At 50.7% G+C, this 7,489-nt stretch overlaps 1 pseudogene; it reads right to left on the bottom strand.

The window, feature by feature from the left end:
* Positions 1–211: 211 nt before the first annotated feature.
* On the bottom strand, positions 212–5,409 carry LOC119946827 (annotated as a pseudogene).
* Positions 5,410–7,489: the final 2,080 nt, after the last annotated feature.

The raw sequence follows: 7,489 nt of genomic DNA, 5'->3' as shown, positions 1-7,489 counted from the left end.
GCAGCAGCAGTAAGGGCATTGGCACTTGAGAAACTCCCATTGACAAACCAAAGCTGCAGCAACTACTTTAATGCCTCCCAGCCCCTCCTCAATGGGGACCCTCCCCCATCAGCAGAAGCAGCAGCCGACAGAGACCCCCAGCCTGGGACTGCCCAAGGGGTACAGCCGAGGGACTGTGGGGGGCAAAGGCAGGTGCAGGGTTCAGAGGGCAGGGGCTGGGCAGATCCCTAAGGGGCAGGAAGGACCTCGGGGCCAGGCTGGAGGGGGAGCAATCGGGCATTGGCCCCTGGGGGGTTCACTGGGGTTTCCTGAAAGTAGGCAGGGCCAGGGGCTCCCCCAGTCCCGCTAGACACAGGGCAAATGGTCAGGGGTGTTGCGTCAGTAGAATAAAGCCAGAAGAAAGGGTGGAGGGTCCCAGAGAAGGTGATGCGGGGGAAAGTGTAGATGTGGGATCCATCTAACCCACTGTAGAACGAGATATCTCCAGCCTCATAGTCCAGGTAAACTACCACCCGGAATAGTGGTTTGGTCAGGGGGAGATGGGTGTGGGGAGAAGTGAGGGCCCAGTATCCATCGTCATCTTTCTTCACAGCCCAGAATCCATCATCAGGTAATATGAAGAGCCATGCTTTTCTCCTCACACATGCCTTACAAATCCCCAGATACCAGCATAATCGGTCTCCCACCTCCACTTCCCAGCTATGTCTCCCTGAGGTGAAGCCCTCACAACCCAGCACACAGGCACAGTGATCAAATCTCTCCAGGTTGTCTGGCAGATTCTTCTCCGTGTTTCCCCATGTCACCCATTTCCGATCCTCAGACAGGATGAGTTGGGGGTGAGCCGTGTCTGGATCCAAAGTGATGTCCGCTGAAGAGAAAATCCTGGGGTGAGTGCTGGGGGCTCAGGGAAGAGGAGATCCCAGGGCTCCAGCGGGACAGGATGGAGCCCGCGTGCATCCCCGCCACGGAGAATGGGAGCTGTTGGCTGGAGGGGGTGGTGGGGAGAGAGGAATCCCCCAGAGGGGGGCTTCAGACCCCATCGGCAGGTCTGGATGGTTCTGGGCTGGGGTCCACTCTGGAGCTATGGCACACAACCCGTGGGACCTCCCGGGCACTTCCAAGCTTGCCCAGGACCCTCTGGAGGCTCAGACATGCCCATTCCCACCCAAGACATGGCTTATGATGTCATTGTGCTGTGCTCTTTCCCTCTCCTCAGGGCTCAGGACCCAGGGTCCCCTAATCTCTGCTGGGGATCCCCAAATGATGGTAGGGACTTCAGCTACCGTATGCCCCCCCCCCCCGCCCCCCCAACTCTGGTCCAGACATTGAAGTTGGCTCCTGGGGCCCGTGACAACAGCAGGGAGGGGGAGAAGGAGGAGAAGGGGAGAGGGAAGAAAAGGGGAGAAGAGGGAGGAGGGGGACACCCTAGAGGGTTCTTGGAATGCTCCTGGGTCTGGGCCTTAGGGATGCATCCAGGAAAGGCCAGAACCCCTGGGGTGGGTGAGAACTGAGACCCTGAGACCCACTGAGAATGACAGGGTCACTTACCATCGTGTAACTGAGCACGGCTCCACCCTGCAAGGGAACAGAGAGAGGAGACGTCACCAGGCCGGTGGAAAGGACATGAATACCAACATGAGACAACTGACAAAAATGAAAGAGACATGGAACTTACTGAGCTCGATCTGGAGTTTCTCTGAAAAGGAACAGAAATAAGTCAGGGATCCTCCAGAATCGGAGAACTGGGGGTGGGCTGGCAGAGGATGAAATGTGTTTGGAGGAGTTGGTTTCTGGGACATGTAGCAGGGGAATGGCCCTTCAGAAAGAATTGCCACTGCCCCTTGGAAAGACCCATGGATCCAGAATGGTGACCATTGTCCCCAGAATCTCCAGGAAGAGCCATTTGGTTGTGATCAGCCGGAATCACCCAGAGCTCAGATTTCCCTGCTCCGCTGGGATTGTGGCTGTATTGGGGGGACTGAGGGTAGTTACAGAAAAATACAAGGGGAATGGTGTGCTCCAGTCTAAACTAGATTAGTGGGGGCTAGGGTCACTGCTCACTGTTGTCTCCCCACCCCCAAGGTTGACAGTTGGCACAGACACAAGTTTGGTCGGTCCTCTCTTTGGGGGAAGCATCAGGTTGTGAGTCATGTACATAAAGTTATAGTCCTGTCTTTCCCAGACATCTGGGGGCACAGATCTCTGACCTGTCTGTCTTTACCTTCTCAATCTTATCTACCGCTTTTCCCTGCCACAGTGAAGATGTCACAGAAATATTCTCACTCCTTTACCTTTGTCCCTGGCGTATTTCCAGATGAGATAAAGACACCCAGCAATAAGACGTCCCAGCACAGGGAGGGTCACACCCAGGGCCACCATCGAGGACAAAGCTGTTGGGAAGAGGGGAGCTGTAACAGAATTCCCAAAAATAATTTCAGATGGAAACATGGATAAATTCCAGCCTTTTCCTGGGCTCTGGGGGAATTAGAGCCATATGGGAGGAAGCATAACTGGCGGGTCCTTGCTGCGTCTCTGTTCCAAGCCACACTGAGAGCTCAGAATAGGAGCAGTGACCTCTAGTCTCCCCTCCTGTCTCCTGGGGAAGGTGGGGGTGTGGGAGCCCAGTCGTTTGGGGAGCACAGAAAGCTCAGAGTCACCGTGGGGAAGGACAAAGAGTGAGAGTTTCCCTGGCCAGGCTGGGATGAGGGGACAGCAGGGTCAGGAGGAGAAGGAACTTCTCGTGATTCTCAGGGAAAGTGTTGTGTCCTTACTTAAAGGGTCTCACTCCCCTTCTCCCCATTCTTGGGCTTCAAATGTTCCCTCCAGAATGGGATCCCCATGGAACCAGGATAACACTGCTTCCCTTTGGCCTCCCACTCCCTGTGTCAACCCAGTCAGTGTTTCCCCTGGGGAAGGAGTGGGGAGAGGGACAGCAGTGCCTCTGGGAAAAGCCTGTCCAGTAGGTGAGAGTGAAGTGTTGTGCCTTGAGCCCCATCTGAGCCCCAAGCTATGCAAAATCACAGGAATCCAGTCTGTGAACAGACCCAGGAAGAGACTGAGCCACAGAAAATGATCCATGGGAAACACTGAACCAAGCAGTGCTGTCTGTGGACCAACAGGAGGTTGGAGGCAGCAGGACAGGACCCTGGGAAAGACAAGTGGATACTGTAGAGTCCTGAAGCTGTAAGTAAGGACAGGACTGTCTGTGAGGCTGCCTAAGAGTGGGAGAGGAAAAATCCTCCATTTGTCACAACGAAAATCCAACCACTCACCGACCACTTGCAGCTCCAGAGGGGCTTTGTCATCATTCCCTTGGCCATCATAGAAAATGCAGTGATATTTTCCCTAATCAGAGACTCCAACACTGTGTATTCTCACAGCCACACTCCCATATTCCACGGCGTCTTTCACCAACTCCGTCCTCCCTCGATAATCCTCCATCTGCTCTCCAAGCTGGTCCTCTCCGTTCTGATACAGGTGTACGACGCTAGAGAGTTTGGATGGGAACCACCTCAACTCCATGAACTCAGCACTCATCTTAGAGATCAGGTGACAAGGTAACTCTGCAGTTCCCCTTTCCAAAGACAGGATGGGCTCAGCAGGTCCAATCACAGTAAATTGAGCTGTAAAAAAGGGAGACAGTCAGAGAGGAACTGGAGCTGGAGCTTTGGTGGGAAGGGCAGAGTTGCCCCATGTCAGCCCTCTGAAAGACTAGTTCCTTTTATTCTCCATCTACACCCACTCCCTTGGAGAACTCATTTGCTCCCATGGCTTCAACTACCATCTCCATGCAGATGATTCCCAAATCTCCATCTCCAGCCCTGATCACTCTCCTTCTCTGCAGTCTCCCATTTCCTCCTCCCTTCAGGACATCTATACTTGGATGTCCCACAGACCTCAAACTTAATGTATCCAAAACAGAACTCCTTATCTTCCTTTCCAAACCCTTTCTTTCCCCGACTTTCGCGTCACTGTAAATAGCAACACTATCCTCCTTGTCTAACAAGCCCATAAACTTGGCATTATCTTTGACACAGCTCTCTCATTTAACCTGTCACCAAAGCCTTCACATCATTGCTAAAATCCATCTTTTCCTCTCCATCCAAACAGCTAACACAACCGCCCCCAAGGCATACAGGGCCGGGGAGAGGGGCAACGCGCAGAACTGGGGCAAAGTGGCATTTGGGGAACGCGAGGCCTGCTTTCAGGAGATCGGGGCCTCATCTGTAAAATGAGAATTAAGACTGTGAGCCCCCCGTGGGACAACCTGATCACCTTGTAACCTCCCCAGCGCTTAGAACAGTGCTTTGCACATACTAAGCGCTTAATAAATGCCATTATTATTATTATTATTATTATTATTATTATTATTATTATTATTAATCCAAGCACTTGCCCTATCCCCCTTTGATTACAGCATCAGCCTCCTTGCTAACCTCCCTCCCTCCTGTTTCTCTCTACTCCAGTCCATACTTCAGTCTGCTACATGGATCATTTTTCTACAAAAACATTCCCTACATGTTTCCCCACTTATCAAGAACCTCCAGTCGGTGCCCATCCACCTCCACGTCAAGCAGAAATGGCTTACCCTGAGTTTTAAAGTACTTGATCAGATCTCTCCCTCCTACCTTACCTTCCTGATTTCCTACTACAAACTAGCCTGTACACTTCACTCCTCTAATGCCAACCTACTGAGTGCACCTCAATCTCTCCAACAATCCTTTGCCCACGTTCTGCCTCTGGCTTGGAACCCCATTCCTTTTAATATCTGACAGATGATCACTCTCCCTGCTTTCAAAGGCTTATTAAAAGCACATTTCCTCCAAGAGGCCTTCCCTGAACAAGCTCTCATTTCCTCCCCTCCCATTCCCTTTCATATCACACAGTAAGTGCTCAGTTAAACCCACAATTGATTTAGAGGACAATTCACTCTGCTCTGTGCTCTGATCTCTGGAGAGAAACGTTCACACTGGTGAACCTGCATATATGTATATATGTTTGTACATATTTATTACTCTATTTATTTATTTATTTTATTTGTACATATTTATTCTATGTATTTCATTTTGTTAATATGTTTTGTTTTGTTCTCTGTCTCTCCCTTCCAGACTATAAGCCCACTGTTGGGTAGGGACTGTCTCTATATGTTGCCAACTTGTACTTCCCAAGTGCTTAGTACAGTGCTCTGCACACAGTAAGCGCTCAACAAATATGATTGAATGAATGAATGAATGAATGGTGACCCATGGAGGATTTATTCTTTCACTCTGAGATGTCCCCAAAGAGCAGTGAGATGGAAAAGAAACTACTACCGGAACTCATCGTGAGCAGCTGAAGAAAGAGGAGGATGAGGAACCTGGATGTGAAGGATTCTGGGAAACCTGACATCTTCTTCATCACTGGGGCCATAGAGAGACAACAGTGGTTCAGTCGATACCTGTCACTTACCATCAAAGAGCCAGGTAGGGGCTGGGACAAGGGGAACACAACAGTGGAAGACTCCAGGACCTGATATGAGTACAGGTCAGCTTCCTCTCACATGTCACCTACTCTCCCAAACCAAATCTCTGCCCCTAGGTGCCAGATACCAATCCCCAACACCTCCCAGCCGCGTCCAGACCATTCACTTTCTCTGTCCCTCAGGATGAGTCAGAGACACAAACTGGATCTGCTCTTTGCTCCAACAAGTTTGGCAGGGTTAGGGCTCCAGACCACAGGCTGGGATCACAGCTACAGGGCACTGACCTCGGAGTTGGTGGCTTGAGACCAAAGGTCAAAGGTCAGCAGGGGCTCTGGGACAGTTCCTGTGCATCTACCTAAGGTCTCTAGAGTCCAGGCAGGGATGAAGAAGCCTTGAAGGTCTGAGGTGTAAATCAGCAACTGCAGAGGGGCCCAGACCAAAAAGGTCCCACCAGGCCACTGGTTCTTAGCAGAATTCTGCTACCTCTTCTTGCCCCAAATGACCACTGTGGAAGTGACAGTAGAACAGGGTGGGGACTGGGTTATGGACTGCACTCCCCACTACACCTTGTGATAGTGAGAACTAAAAACGAATGAGGGAGGAGAATACCCAGTCCCTGGATTAATTAATCAATCAATCTTATTATTTGAGCACTTACTGTGTGTAAAGCACAGTACTAAACACATAATTGCTTAGGAGAGTACAATATAACAAATTTGGTAGACACATTCCCTGCCCACAATGAGCTTACAGAGTAGAAGGGGAAACAAGGACCTGGGTTCTAATCCAGACTCTGTCACTTGTCTGCTGTGTGACCTTGGACTAGTCACTTTACTTCTCTGGGCTTTAGTTACTTCATCTGTAAAGTGGGGATTAAGAGTGTGAGGCCCCAGTGGAAATTGACTGTGTCCAACTTGTTAAATTAGTATGTACCCCAGTATTTAGAATAGTGCTTGGCACTTAGTAAGTACTTTACAAGTACCATAATTATCATTATTATTACCTCATCTGTAAAATGGGGAGTAAGGGTATGAGTCCTATATGGAACAGGGACTGTGTCCAATCTGATGTGTTGGTATCCACCCCAGCACTTAGTACGCTGCCTGGTACATAGCAAGTGCTTAACAAATACCATGATTGTTATTATTATCATTAGTAGAAATAATGGTTGTGTATTATTTAAGTTGTGTGGGGCTAAAGGAGGCGTGAGAGAAGGGAGTAAATCCACATTCAAGGCAGATGTAGAAGGCTGTGGAAGAATGGGAAATAAGATCCTCTCAAGGACTCAGACTGGACCTGAGTGAACCCCGTGGTGGGGACTGTTTCTCCACTTTGAGGATCCTCATGTCCCTCCCTGGTCCTTGGCAGCCATGGCAGACCCCAGCTGGGCAGACTAGGAGGGGAGCCAGGGTCCCCATGGGAACAGGGATTATTCTGGATAATGTAGGCAGGCTGTGAAGGAGGAGGGGCAGGGACCACCACTCCTCTTCTGGGAATGATCGATTTGGGGCATCACTCCCCCTGCTCTTCCCTCCTCCCTTCTGCTCCTGCTCCCCAGAGTGGCGGGGGTGGGGCAGGAGGAGGAGAGAGAGGAACCAGATGCCAGATTCCATAGTGCCCTCCGAAGTTTCCTCTCTCCCTTTGCCCCAGAGGCCAGTGGGTGAGGCAGTAATAGGGGAAGTTTTGGGGTGCAGGGGGAAGGAGGTGGGGAGCCAAGTCTAATTCCCCAACAGCTCCTCTAACCCCACAGTCCCTCTAACCCATGTGGGGGACAGGAAGGGGATGACCCAGCTCTATTTTCCTCTTCCTCCCACCTTCCCCAGATCAGTGCAAAGCCAAGGTAACAGGAGCAGGGGGTGGGGGGAACAAGGAAAAATGAGGAGGGCCCAAATCTCCCAGAACATGGTGCCGTGGTGCTTTGCACACAGTCACTGGTCAGGCCTAATACTAGTAATAATAATAGGAGAATTAGTGAAGCGCTTACTACATGCCCAACATTGCAGTGAGAATTGGTGTAGAAACCTTATA

Source organism: Tachyglossus aculeatus, chromosome Y4 (genome assembly GCF_015852505.1).
Source record: "Tachyglossus aculeatus isolate mTacAcu1 chromosome Y4, mTacAcu1.pri, whole genome shotgun sequence".
Taxonomy (NCBI): Eukaryota; Metazoa; Chordata; class Mammalia; order Monotremata; family Tachyglossidae; genus Tachyglossus; species Tachyglossus aculeatus.
Note: the sequence above shows the minus strand (reverse complement) of the source record. Positions and strands in the feature narration are given on the sequence as shown.